The sequence below is a fragment of the Globicephala melas genome, chromosome 10, assembly GCF_963455315.2.
Source record: "Globicephala melas chromosome 10, mGloMel1.2, whole genome shotgun sequence".
Lineage (NCBI taxonomy): Eukaryota > Metazoa > Chordata > Mammalia > Artiodactyla > Delphinidae > Globicephala > Globicephala melas.
This window is the reverse complement of record NC_083323.1, coordinates 64,458,136-64,472,658: the sequence shown is the minus strand read 5'-3', so window position 1 is coordinate 64,472,658 and position 14,523 is coordinate 64,458,136. Positions and strand designations below refer to the sequence as shown.

The 14,523-nt window shown below is 42.9% G+C and overlaps 1 protein-coding gene across 1 annotated transcript in view; it reads right to left on the bottom strand.

Moving 5' to 3' along the window:
* The window catches only part of RPAP3 (RNA polymerase II associated protein 3), a 41,875-nt gene extending 39,918 nt beyond the window's left edge, over positions 1–1,957 (bottom strand). The window contains exon 1 of the mRNA XM_030835300.2: positions 1,876–1,957. The gene's annotated coding sequence lies outside the window, so the exon portion shown is untranslated. The remainder of the gene's footprint in view (positions 1–1,875) is intronic.
* Positions 1,958–14,523: the final 12,566 nt, after the last annotated feature.

The following is a 14,523-nucleotide window of genomic DNA, read 5'->3' as shown; positions in this document are numbered from 1 at the left end:
ATGAGGGACTGGGAGGGAGAATAACGGAAGAGAAGACAAATATGGGACAGATCAGGAAATGCCAGGCCATGAGATCTGACCTACAGTCTGAAAGCTGTGGGAAACATTAAGGTGGTAAAATAAAAGGGACATGATGACTCATTAGATTGAGGAGTTGGTGAGCAGAGAAGGACTCAAAGGCTTAGATTTCTGGTTTGGGAGCCTGGTAAGATTAGTGGTACCACCCTGAGTCAGGAGTCACAATTTTAAAAGGAAAAGAGGTTTCAGGATTGCAGAACATGTGTAAAGACAGATCTTTTTCAGTTTGGGATAAGGTGACTGAGTTCTTATGGGACATCAGGACATAGCCAGTATGTAGTTACAGAGGGCTAGAAATATAAATTTGGGTGTCACTAGCATAAAGGTAGAAGCTACAATCATGAGATTTGGATATGTTTAATTACTGTGACAATGGGGGGGGCGCTGGGGGAAGCCTGAAGAACACATATCTAGGGAACAAACCAAGGAAGAAATGCCAACACAGTAAAAATCAGGCAGTGGCATCTAGAGAGCTGGGAGGAAAACTTGGAGTACTGTCACAGAAGAGAAGTTTTAGTTCAAGAATACGGAAAGTTAGCAGTGTCAAAGGCCACAGAAGTCACATGGAGGAAATAAAGTGCATTATATTTAGTCATATAAAGATTTAGTTTTAATGGGATTTTTTTTAAGGAGAGAAATAAAATGAGCTGAGTAAATGAGATTATATGGGGATTAGCATAATTTTGCCTTTCATAACCTAAAATTGCCCACGAGTATAGGGGGGAATTGAGGAGCAAGGTAAAAGAAAATATAGGAAAGGGGATGCGTGATGCGGCAAGGTCCCCAAAAAGGTGGGAGGGAATTCAAAGCTTAAGTGTGTATGGGGTGGACAGGGGGGTGAGGGTTGGTTAGGATGGGAGAGACAGAAGAGGGCAGATTCGTTTAGGAGGAGGAACAGATGTTTGCAACCGCATATAGGTCTTCTGACCCCCCGGCCTTGCGTCAGAAAGTAAACTAAACTTAAGCTTCTTTCAGGCAGTGCCCATGTTTGATCACATACGTATATCTCATTAAAAAACAAAGCTAGTACAATGTTTTGCCGAAGGACTCAAAAATGTGAATAAGGGCTTCCTTGGTGGCGCAGTGGTTGAGGGTCCACCCGCCGATGCAGGGGACGCGGGTTCGTGCCCCGGTCCGGGAGGATCCCGCATGCCGCGGAATGGCTGGGCCCGTGAGCCATGGCCGCTGGGCCTGCGCGTCCGGAGCCTGTGCTCCGCAACGGGAGAGACCACAATAGTGAGAGGCCCGCGTATTGCAAAAAAAAAAAAAAAAAAAAAAGTGAATAAAAGCGCAGCAAGCCACTGAGATACGTTGGGGGGTGGGGGGGAGAAGAAACCTTTTCCATTTCACCTATCACCTCTGCTCCCACGGAACCTGCGTCCAGGCAGGCAACCAGAAACTTCCAGCGCCTGGGGTATCAATTTCATACCCAATATCCGGGCGAGCATTGCACACCCACGCCAAAAGGGGGCGGGCCCCACCGAGGTACCCTAGGGAGGGTGGATCTAAGGTCCTGACCAACGCAAATCGCCCAATAATCCAGGCAGCCGGGGTGGAGAGACCGACAGCAAGGCTGTCCGTCCAGGCCCGGGCTGCTCGGGGCGAGCCCCTCCCGGAACGAGCTCGCCGGTGCGCCTCTACCCTAGACACCGCCGCGCCGCCCCAACGCCGGGCCCTGCCGTCCGCCCTTGCCCTCTCGGCCTCACCCGGGACCCACGGCTGCACCCCTCCTCCCGCAGGGCGACCCCAAAAGCCTCCTCGCTGCTGCAACCGGTGATAACCGCAAAGCCGGCTCACCTTAACGTGCTGTTACCGTCCCCACTGCCGCAGCTTCCCGCCCGCAATGACTCACGCCGGGCCCCGCCTTCCTGGGCTTTCCCACAAGTCCCCGCGTGCCCTCGCCCCGCCCCCTGGAGCCGAGTCGGAGCGTGCGCAGAAGGTCAGATACACTGTGCCCTCTTCGGGGTAGAACCAGCCTAGAGCGTTGGCAGGTGTGTTAAAGCAAAATCTCCTGTTTTGCCTGCTTCCGGTATGACCAAACTTCACACTAGGTAATCCAAAAACTGCAGGATCATCCTGACTTGTTCTGATTCCCCAAATAATAACGCCTTGAATAATTCCTTGCATTCCCATCAGTTTTTTTTTTTTTTTGCGGTACGCAGGCATCTCACTGCTGTGGCCTACTCCCGTTGCGGAGCGCAGGCTCCGGACGCGCAGGCTCAGCGGCCATGGCTCACGGGCCCAGCCGCTCCGCGGCATGTGGGATCTTCCCGGACCGGGGCACGAACCCGTGTCCCCTGCATCGGCAGGCGGACTCTCAACCACTGCGCCACCAGGGAAGCCCTCCCCTCAGTTTTAATATTTGCCTTGCTGTGTGTAATGGTATTTTACAACCTTTGTATGATAATCATGTGAGAAAGTTACTGTTTGTCTACCATAAACAGGCTATGTAAACTAGTAACTCTAGCAATTTTTGTAGTAGTTTTTTTTTCTTTAAGTTCTTGTATTCGGCAAACCAGTTTCTCAGTCTGCCTACCTTGCACCTTTGCAAGTAAACTCTTTCCTTTTCTAAATATCTATTTCTGAGTCTTTCTTGGATGTGTGTCGGTATTAAGGTCTGTCTTTAGATTTCCCTGGCCACAAAGAAAAAAGAATATGAAGCTTTTAATATTTTGTGCTTCTGCTTCCTGTATGAGTGAACTTTCTCTCATTTTTCATGGCAACTCTAAAACTGTAAAACAAAAGTAATTTTAAAAGCCCACAAAAACAAACAGAAACAAACAAACCTTTCCATTTGAAATAGCTCTGTGATCTTAAACATTAGACCAAAAATTCAGATTAGTGGCTCTCAAGCTTGACTGAACTTTGGAATCACCTTGGGAGTGTGGGGAAAAGAAATACTGATTTCTAGGACCTCTCCCCAGAGACTGTGATTTAATTAGCACAGCCTGGGCATCCTGATTTTTTTAAAAGCACAAGATATAGCCATGCAGTTGAGGCTGGGACCCACTAATCCAGGTAAGGATCAGTGAAAAACCACCCTGGGGACCTTCCTTACAAAGTCATCAGCACATCTTTCCAACTGTATAATTATTTGGTATCTTTGTATTTTAAACTCATAGTAGTCAAATCATTAACTGTCACCAAAATATTTACTAAGGGAATGATTCTTTTGTCTTTTGTGTTGGCGGACAGAAAACTGACTTTTAAGGGATTTTTTTGTGTGTGTTTTAAAATTAATCTAATAATAAATAATTTTAAAACAGATTTATAGATGTTCTTAACAAAAGCAACTCTGTTGGGGTTTTTATGGGTTTTGTTTTGTTTTGTTTTGTTTTGTTTTTACCACACCGCAGGGCCTGCTGGATCTTAGTTCCCTGACTGGGGGTGGAACCTGTGCTTCCTGCAGTGGAAGTGCAGAGTCTTAACCACTGGACCACCAGGGAAGTCCCAAAGCAAGTCTATCTTTAAAAATTAATTCTGTCAGAGTCAACTGAGATGAGAGAGAAGGGGGCCAGCTGGCTGTTCTAGTAATACCTCATAGACCCTCTCACATCCTTCTGTCTCTCTCTCTCTCTCTCTCTCTCTTCACATAATAATCAGTTGTTGCTTGGTGAGTACAAAATCAAAGTGAGAGGAGTTAGTCAGATGGTCTTGATGGCCACCATCACCTAATCCTGAGGCTCCCACTGTCCTACAAAAAACTATGCCTGTAATGGCAGCCTTCCCTCTGCAAGGGAGGTTGAGGGTTTTTTATTATTGGCAGTCATGTGCTCATCTAAAAACAAGAATTCAGTAAATAAGGAAGGAGAGGAAGGGAGCAGATACTGAGGGGCAACCAGTAACCTCTATCAAAGGCCTTAATTATTTGTCAAAAGAATAGTGAATGAATGAGTTGATACTGCTAGAAATCCAGGCTCACTATAACCTGAGGAAGAAGGTTGAATTCTGCAATGCTGATTCTTCCACTTACTGAAAATGTAATCTGAATGTAATCTGTACACTGAGGCTTAATGTAAATTAAAATTAAAATGGAGAAGATAAAAATACCTACTGGAGTAAGAAAATGTATGTAGTTGGCCTACTTAGCACAGCTTGGGACATGGTAGGAGCTCAACAAATGTTATTTCCTGTCTCTCCCTCCTGTAAAGCTAAGGTCCAGACCCGGGGATTTAATAACTCTCTCCTACATCTCTCCCTGTCTCCCACTTGTCTGTCTGGAAGACCTCTGAAGATGTCTCTAAGAAGCACAAGTACTGGGCACCAGGAGATAAAGGTTAAGGTTGATAGCAGGGAAGGTAAACTGCCTCTCCTAATGCAAAATGAAATCTGTATAATAAGGAAGACAAGTAAGAATTGTAATAAGACATAAGCATGTTATTTTACATTCCTCATCTCACAGCAATGGTAATATTATCCCCATTTTACTGGTAAGGACGCTGACCTGAATAATTATGAAATTTGCCCGTACAGCCAGCAAATGACAGAGCCTGGTGAGGTACCTGGGCAGTCTGTCTTCAGAGCTGGCACCTGTGACTGCCCGTTCTACTACGCCCTGTCTGGCTCATTTGACTGTGACCTCCCTTGAGGAAGGGTAAGAGTGGCCCTATTTCTTAAATCTGCACTCTGTGACTTACCTGAGGCACTACTCCATACCTGTCATTTTCCTAGCATCTGTGGCCTAAATAATCTGTTTACAGGTGAGAAGTCTCCTTGTATCTCTCTGGCACTCCTCCTCCCTCAGTTTGGTCAACCTCTGCAACCACAGAAGCTGCATCCAGAGGTGTCCTTATGTTCCCTGTGTACGTGGTCAAGGGGACTGGTTACCAAGGCTAGGGACCACCAGTCTCTATGTATCCCCTCAGAGTCTATGTGCAATGCTCCTTCCGTTCTTTTTTTTTTTTTTTAGAGACTTTATTTTCTGAGAGCAGTTTGGGTTTACAATAAAATTAAGATAAGGGTACAGAGATCTCCCATATACCCCCACCCCAAGATATACATAGCCTTCCCCCTTTATCAACATCACTTGCCAGAATGGTACATTTTTTACCAGGTATGAACCTACATTGACACATCATAGTCACCCAGAATCCATAATTTAACTAAGGGTTCACTCTTGGTGTTGTACAGTGGGTTTGGACAAATGACTAATGGCTATATATCTATCATTATAATACCGTACAGAGTATTTTCACTGCCCTAAAAATCCTCTGTGCTCTGCATATTCATCTCTCCCCCTCCACGCTTACCCCCAGCAGCCATTGATTAGTTTTACTGTCTCCATAGATTTGCCCTTTCCACAATGTCAAATAGTTGAAATTATACGGTATGGAACCTTCTCAGTTTGGCTTTTTTCACTTCGTAATATGAGCTTCAGATTCCTCCATGTCTTTACATGGCTTGATAGCCCATTTGTTTTTAGCTGTGAATTATATTCCATTGTTCGACGTACCACAGTTTATCCATGCACCTGCCGAAGGACACCTTGGTTGCTTCCAAGTTTGAGCCATGATGAATGAAACTGCTAAAAACATCCATTTGTCGAGTTTTGTGTGGACAGAAGTTTTCAGTTCCTTTGGGGGTGTAATTATGAAGGAGTGTAATTATGAAGGAGTGCAATTGCTGGATTATATGGTAAGAATATGCTTAGTTTTGTTACAAAATCAAACTGTCTTCCAGAGTGGCTATACCGGTTTGCTTTTCCACCCTTGATGTCTGAGAGATTCTATTGCTCCATATCCTTACCAGCATTTGGTGTTGTCAGTGTTCCAGATTTTGGCCATTCTAACAAGTGTGTAATGGTGTCTTGTTTTAATTTGCACTTCCCTGATGACATATGAGGTGGAGCATCTTTTCATATGCTTATTTGCCATGTGTAGATCTTCTTTGGTCTATTGATGGTTGATATCTGTTAAGGTCCCATTCTTTAATTGGTTGTTTACTTTTTGTAGTTTCAAGCATCCTTTTTATATTTTGGATAATGGTCTTTATCAAATATTTTTGCAAATATTTTCTCCCTATTTGTGGCTTGTCTGCTAATTCCCTTGATATTGTCTTTCCCAGAGCAGAATTTTTTTTTTACTTGAAGTATAGTTAATTTACAATGTTTCAGGTGTACAGCAAAGTGATTCAGTTATATATATAATTGGGAGCAGTACTTGTTGGAATTAATGGTTTGGTTTTTCTGGAAGGAGCTCATAATAGAGGACTCCCTTCCAATTCCACCATATACGCAGCATCACCTTCTTTGGATGAAGATTGGCCTTTGGTGTGGTTGGTGATGGTTCATTTCACTTGCCCCACGATCTCTTCCATTACACATTGTTGTACAGTATCCACTTTTCCTCACCCATCACAATTTGTTTTAAAACTGGAACGTTTTCATTATGTTTAAGTAGAGAATCGCATGTGGAAATATGGTCAAGAAGATTTTTTTCGCTTAACTTACGTGGAACCCAAACATCAAAGCTATGAATATAACCAAGCTGGTGCAAATGATTTTCAACACTTGATTTGGGTATTTTGAGTAGGTCGACTATCTCCCATGTGGTATAGCCACGTTGATTGTTCTCAATTAATGTCTCAATTTGATCGCTATCAACATCAACTGGTCTACCTGACGGTGGAGCACCATACAGCGAGAAATCTCCAGCATGAAACTTTGCAAACCACTTTCAACACGTTCAATCAGTCACAGCACCTTCTCCATACGCTGCACAAATCTTTTGTGCATTTCAGTTGCGTTTTTACCTTTCTTGAAATAATAAAGCATAATATGCTGAAAATGTTGCTGTTTTTCTTCCAACTTCAGTATTAAAATGGCTACACAAAAATTCACCATTTTTGATAAGTTTTCTTTTAATGCATGCTGATATGCTGTCACAATACAATCTAACAAAATTGTTTCGAATGAAGTTAAAGACAAGCACTACTAGAGCCATCGTACAGAAAAAAATCAAACAGACTCTGGCCAACCCAGTAGTTCCCTGTGCTATACAATAGGTTCTTGTTTATCTGTTTTATATATAGTGGTGCATATCTGTTAAACCCAAACTCCTAATTTATCCCTCCCCACTCTTCGCCCTTTGGTAACCATAAGTTGTTTTCTATGTCTGTGAGTCTATTTCTGTTTTGTAAGTACGTTCATTTGTATCATTTTTTTAGATTTCACATTTAAGTGATATCATATGATATTTGTCTTTCTCTGTCTGACTTACTTCACTTAGTATGATAATCTCTAGGTCCATCCATGTTGCAAATGACATTATTTCATTCCTTTTTATGGCTAAATGATATTCCATTGTGTGTGTGTGTGTGTGTGTGTATCACATCTTCTTTACCCATTCATCTGTTGATGGACATTTAGGTTGCTTCCATGGCTTGGCTATTGTAAATAGTGCTGCTGTGAACATTGGGGTACATCTTTTCAAATTAGAGTCTCTGTCTTTTCCGGATATATGCCCAGGAGTAGGATTGCTGGATCATATGGTAACTCTGTTTTTAGTTATTTAAGTAACCTCTGTACTGTTTTCCATAGTGGCTATACCAATTTGCATTCCCACCAACAGTGTAGGAGGCTTCCCTACTGTCTGTTTAGGTCTTCTACACATTTTCTGATTCTGTTGTTTGTTTGTTTTATATTGAGCTGTATAAGCTGTTTGTATATTTTGGAAATTAATCCCTCATTGCTTGCATCATTTGCAAATATTTTCTCCCATTCTGTGTGTTGTCTTTTTGTTTTGATTATGGTTTCCTTTGCTGTGCAAAAGCTTTTAAGTTTAATTAGGTCCCATTTGTTTATTTTTGCTTTTGTTTCCATTACTCTAGGAGATGGATTCAAAAAACTATTCCTGCAATTTATGTCAAAGAGTGTTCTGCCTATGTTTTCCTGTAGGAGTTTTTTGGGGTTTTTTTTGTTTGTTTGTTTTGTTTTGCGGTACACGGGCCTCTCACTGCTGTGGCCTCTCCCGTTGCGGAGCACAGGCTCCAGACACGCAGGCTCAGCGGCCATGGCTCACGGGCCTAGCCACTCCACGGCATGTGGGATCCTCCCGGACCGGGGCACGAACCCGTGTCCCCTGCATCGGCAGGCAGACTCCCAACCACTGCGCCACCAGGGAAGCCCCCTCTAGGAGTTTTATAGTATCCGGTCTTACATTTAGGTCTTTAATCCATTTTGAGTTTATTTTTGTGTATGGTGTTAGGGAGTGTTCTAATTTCATTCTTTTACACGTAGCTGTCCAGTTTTCCCAGCACCACTTATTGAAGAGACTGTCCTTTCTCCACTGTATATTCTTGCCTCCTTTGTCATAGATTAATTGACCATAAGTGCATGCGTTTATTTCTGGGCTTTCTATCCTTTGCCATTGATCTGTGTGTCTGTTTTTGTACCAGTACCATACTGGGTTATTTTGTGCGTGTGTGGTTTTTTTTTTTTTTTTTTTTTGGCTGCACCACACATCATGCAGGATCTTAGTTTCCTGACCAGGGATCAAACCCATGCCCCCTGCAATAGAAGCACGGAGTCTTAACCTCTGGACTGCCAGGGAAGTCCTGAGTACCATACTGTTTTGATTACTATACCTTGTAGTATAGTATGAAGTCAGGAAGCATGTTTCCTCTCGCTCAATTCTTCTTTCTCCAGATTGTTTTGGCTATTTGGGATCATCTGTGTTTCCATACAGATTTTAAAATTGTTTGTTCCAGTTCTGTGAAAATTGCCGTTGGTAATTTGATAGGGATTTCATTGTATCTGTAGATTTCCTTGGGTAGTATGGTCATTTTCACAGCAGTGATTCTTCCAATCCAAGAACACGGCATATCTTTCCATCTGTTTGTGTCATCTTCAGTTTCTTTCATCAGCGTCCTATAGTTTTCAGCGTACAAGTCTTTTGCCTCCTTAGGTTGGTTTATTCCTAGGTATTTTATTCTTTTTGATGTGATTGTAAATGGGGTTGTTTCCTTAATTTCTCTTTCTGATAGTTGTGTTAGTGTATAGAAATGCAAGAGATTTCTGTGTTATAATTTTATAACCTGCAACTTTACCAAATTCATTGATGAGCTCTAGTAGTTTTCTGGTGACATCTTTAGGATTTTCTAAATATAGTATCATGTCATCTGCAAACAGTGACAATTTTACTTCTTCCTTTCCAATTTGGATTCCTTTTATTTCTTTTTCTTCTCTGATTGCTGTGGCTAGGACTTCCAAAACTTTGTTAAATAAAAGTGGCGAGAGTGGGTGGGCATCCTTGACTTGTTCCTGACCTTAGAGGGAATGCTTTTAGTTTTTCACCACTGAGTATGATGTTAGCTGTGGGTTTGTCATAGATGGCCTTTATTATGTTCAGATACGTTCCCTCTATGCCCACTTTCTGGAGAGTTTTGATCATAAATGGATATTGAATTTTATCAAAAGCTTTCTCTGCATCTACTGAGATGATCATATGGTTTTTATTCTAGCAGAAGTTTTTAGTGTTAATGAAGTATAGGTTATCAATTTTTTCTTTCACGGATTTTGCCTTTGATGTACCTAAAAAAGCATTACCAGGGACTTCCCTGGTCGCACAGTGGTTAAGAATCCACCTACCAATGCAGGGGACACAGGTTTGATCCCTGGTCTGGGAAGATCCCACAGGTCGCGGAGCAACTAAGCCTGTGTGCCACAACTGCTGAGCCTGCACTCTGGAGCCTGTGAGCAACAAATACTGAGCCCACGCACCGCAACTGCAGAAGCCCCTGTGCTCTAGGGCCCACGTGCCGCAGCTACTGAGCCCGTGTGCTGCAAGTGCTGAAGCCCGCGTGCCTAAAGCCCGTGCTCCGTAACAAGAGAAGCCACGGTGAGAAGCCCGTGCACCACAACAAAGAGTAGCCCCCGCTTGCCGCAGCTAACAAAAGCCCATGCGCAGCAACGAAGACCCAACGCAGCCAAAAAATAAATATTTTTTAAAATAAAAAATAGGGCTTCCCTGGTGGCGCAGTGGTTGAGAGTCCGCCTGCTGATGCAGGGGACACGGGTTCATGCCCCGGTCCGAGAAGATCCCACATGCCGCGGAGCGGCTGGGCCCATGAGCCATGGCCGCTGAGCCTGCGCGTCCGGAGCCTGTGCTCTGCGGCGGGAGAGGCCACAACAGTGAGAGGCCCGTGTGCCGCAAAAAAAATAAAAATAAAAAATATATAAAAAAGCATTACCAGACCCCAAGTCATGTAGGTTTTTTTTTTATGTTATCTTCTAGGAGTTTTATAGTTTTGTGTTTTCCATTTAGGTCTATGATCTATTTTAAGTTAATTTTAGTGAAGGATATAAGGTCTGTGTTTAGATTTTTTTGCATGTGAATGTCCAGTTGCTCTAACATCACTGACAGGTTGAAAAGGTTGAAAAATTGAAAAGATTACCTTAACTCCGTTGCACTGCCTTGGCTCCTTTGTCAAAGATTGTTGACTATATTTAGGGGTGTCTATTTCTGGGCTCACTATTCTATTCCATTGATCTACTTGTCTGTTCTTTCACCAACACCACACTGTCCTGATAACATAGCTTTATAGTAAGTCTTAAAGTTGGGTAATATAGTCCTCCTTTATTCTTCTTCAATATTTTATTGGCTCTTCTAGGTCTTTTGCCATGCCATATACACTTTAGAATTAGCGTGTTGATATCCACAAAATAACTTGCTGGAATTTTGATTGGGATTTCACTGAATATGTAGATCAAGTTGGGAAGAACTGACACCTTTAGTATTGAGTCTTCCAATCCATGAACATGAAATATCTTTCTATTTATTTCATTGTTCTTTGACTTTGTTCATCAGGGTTTTGTAGTTTTCCTCATATAGGTCTTGTGTATATTGTTTTAGATTTATACATAAGTATTTCATTTTTGAGGGGCTAATGTAAATGGTATTATGTTTTTAATGTCAAATTCCACTTGTTCATTGTGGTATATAGAAAAGCAATGACTTCAGTATATTAACCTTGTATCTTGCAATCTTACTATAATTGCTTGTTAGTTCCAGGAGTTTTTTCATTGATTCTTTCAGATTTTCTACATAGATGATCATGTTATTTGTGAATAGAGACAGTTTTATGTCTTCCATCCCAATCTGTATATCTTTTATTTCCTTCTCTTGCGTTATGGTATTAGCAAGCACTTGGGGTACAATGTTGAAAAAGAATTGTGAAAGGGATCATCTTTGCATTGTACCTGATCTTAGCAGGAACCTTTGAGTTTCTCACGATTAAGTGTGATGTTAGCTCTAGGTTATTTTGTAGATAGTCTTTATCAAGTTGAGAAATCTCCCATCTATTCCTAATTTACTGAGAGTTTTTATCATGAATGGGTGTTGAATTTTGTCATAGGCTTTTTCTACATCTACTGATGTGATCACGTGATTTTTCTTTTTTAGACTGTGGATGTACTGGGTTACATTAATTGATTTTTGAATGTTTAACCAGCCTTGCAGACCTGGAATCAGTCCCACTTGGTCGGTGGTGTATAATTCTTTTTATATTGTTTTGGATTCAGTTTGCTAATTGTGGTCTGAAAGCAGACATTGTATGGTTTCTATTCTTTTAAATTTGTTAAGGTGTGTTTTATGGCCCAGAATGTGGCCTGTCTTGGTGGATGATCTATATGAACTTGAGAAAAATGTGTATGCTGTGTTGTTGGATGAAGTAATCTATAGATGTCAATTATATTCAGTTGATCAGTGGTGTTGTCGAGTTCAACTATGTCCTTACTGCTTTTTTATTGCCAGATCTGTCCATTTTTGAGAGAAGGATATTGAAATATCCAACTATGATAATAGATTCATGTATTTCTCCTTTCAGTTCGATCAGTTTTTGCCTCATGTAGTTGATGCTCTGTTGTTAGGTGTATACAGTTTAGAATTGCTATGGCTTCTTGGAGAATTGACTCCTTTATCGTTACGCAATGCCCTTCTTTATCTGTGGTAACTTTGCTTGCTCTGAAGTCGGCTGTGTCAGAAATTCACATAGCTACTCCTGCTTTCTTTTGATTAGTATTAGCATGGTATATTTCTCTATCCATTTCCTTTTAATCTGTACATGTCTTTATATTTAAAGTGGGTTTCTTGTAGACAGTGTATAGTTGGGTCTTGTTTTTTGATTAACCCTGACAATCTCTGTCTTTTTTTTGTTTTTTTTTGGCTGCATTGGGTCTTCGTTGCTGCACGTGGGCTTTCTCTAGTTGCAGTGAACAGGGGCTACTCTTTGCTGCCGCGCGTGGGCTTCTCATTGCGGTGGGAACATCCAGGAAGATCCCACATGACACGGAGCAACTAAGCTAGTGCGTCACAACTACTGAGCCTGCACTCTAGGGCCCGCATGCCACAACTACTGAGACCATGTGCCACAACTACTGAAGCCCACACACCTAGAGCCTGTGCTCTGCAACAAGAGAAGCCACCGCAATGAGAAGCCTGTGTACCGCACGAAGAGTGGCCCCCGCTCGCCACAACTAGAGAAAGCCCCCGCCCAGCAATGAAAACCCAACGCAGCCAAAATTAATTAATTAATTATTTAAAAAAAGAATTCGCCTGCCAATGTAGGGGAAACGGGTTCAAGCCCTGGTCTGGGAAGATCCCATATGCCACGGAGCAACTAAGTCTGTGCGCCACAGCTACTGAAGCCCGCGTGCTTAGAGCCCGTGCTCCGCAACACGAGAGGCCACCGCAACAAGAAGCCCCCGCACCGTGACAAAGAGTAGCCCCCGCTCAACGCAACTAGAGAAAGCCCACGCGCACAGCAACGAAGACCCAGTGCAGCCATAAATAAATAAATAAATAAATGTCCTTCTAAAAAAATAAAAATAAAAAATATATATCTCTTCTGTTCCTTTTGCTCCTTCTTCTCCCGGTATTCCCATTATGTATATGTTACACCTTTTGTTGTTGTCCCACAGTACTTGGAATGTTCTGTTTTTCTTAGTCTTTGTTCTCTTTGCCTTTTGGTTTTTCTGTACCTATCGAACTATCCTCAGGTACAGAGATTCTTTCCTCAGCAGTCCAGTCTACTAATAAGCCCATCAAAGGTATTCTTCATTTCTATTACAGTGTTTTTTATCTCTAGCATTTCTTTTTGATTGTTGTATGATCAGGCCACCCAAGATGGCTGTTCTCTTGCTCTCTGTACATCCCTGTTCAACCAGTCCCTGCCTTACCTACACCCTACTCACATGACTGACCTTCCCTCTTAATCATATAGCCTAATCAGTAAATGTCTGCTACTTGCCCCAGGTTCCAGCAAGGGATTGTTCTAACCTTTAGATCACAATGTCTCCACTATGATAGTTTCACCATCATACTAGTGTTGCCACCATAGGGGGGCAGTGAGGGGCGTGCTGAGGTCAGTTCCCTCTATCACCGGTAACCTCGCTCTCCTCTACCCACCCACCCCCATGGTAGTGAATACTGCTGCCTGCCACCTGCTGCACAGAGCAGGGTGTTTCTCCAGGACCTTGCTTCAGGCATGTAAGATCCCCCTATCCACTAAGCCATTGATGTCTCTGTCCTCGATCCTGGGCTCTTTCCTCAGCCTGCAGGCTGGGCAAGTACAGGGCTTGCAGGCCTGTGGGGTGCAGCCCAGTAATTGTTTCTTAGAACATCCATCTCTTTGCTTACATTGCCCATCTGTTCTTGCATGCTATCTACTTTATCCCTTAAAGCCCTTAGCATATGAATCATAGTTGTTTTAAATCCCTAGTATGATAATTACAACATTCTTGCCATGTCTGGTTCTGATTATTTGCTCTATCTCTTCAAATTGTGTTTTTTGCCTTTCGTTATGCAAGCAGAGAGGGTAGGGAGTCCCCAGAGAAAGAGAACCAGGCATGGCTTTCTTGACAGAAGAGAAGGCATTTGGGGCCTAAGCCATTCTGTAATCTAAGCCTGGCCACAGTGCTTGCCCTTGAACAGGTCTGAGTATTTAATGATCTTAAGGGAACACGAGAATGCAGAAACAAAGGACTGTTATCAGGCAAGAGAAGTAACAATAGCAAAGATCAGGAAAAAAAAAAAAAAAGATAGCAAAGATCAGTGGTAAAAACTCCCCGTTCTGTTTCAGTAGTAAAGATTAACCTGGGGGCTTCCCTGGTGGCACAGTGGTTGAGAGTCTGCCTGCCGATGCAGGGGACACAGGTTCGTGCCCCGGTCTGGGAAGATCCCACATGCCGCGGAGCGGCTGGGCCCGTGAGCCATGGCCACTGAGCCTGCGCGTCCGGAGCCTGTGCTCCGCAAAGGGAGAGGCCACAACAGTGAGAGGCCCGCGTAACGCACACACAAAAAAGAAAGATTAGCCTGAAGAGCTCAACCACCACATCAGCTGGAAACTGAGGGGTGATGTTGTTGACCTTTTCTGACCCTCAACTAAAGCTTGGACTCTGTCAGACAGCCCAAGCCCCTCCATGAACATGCAGGGGCCCTTAGCTTAACA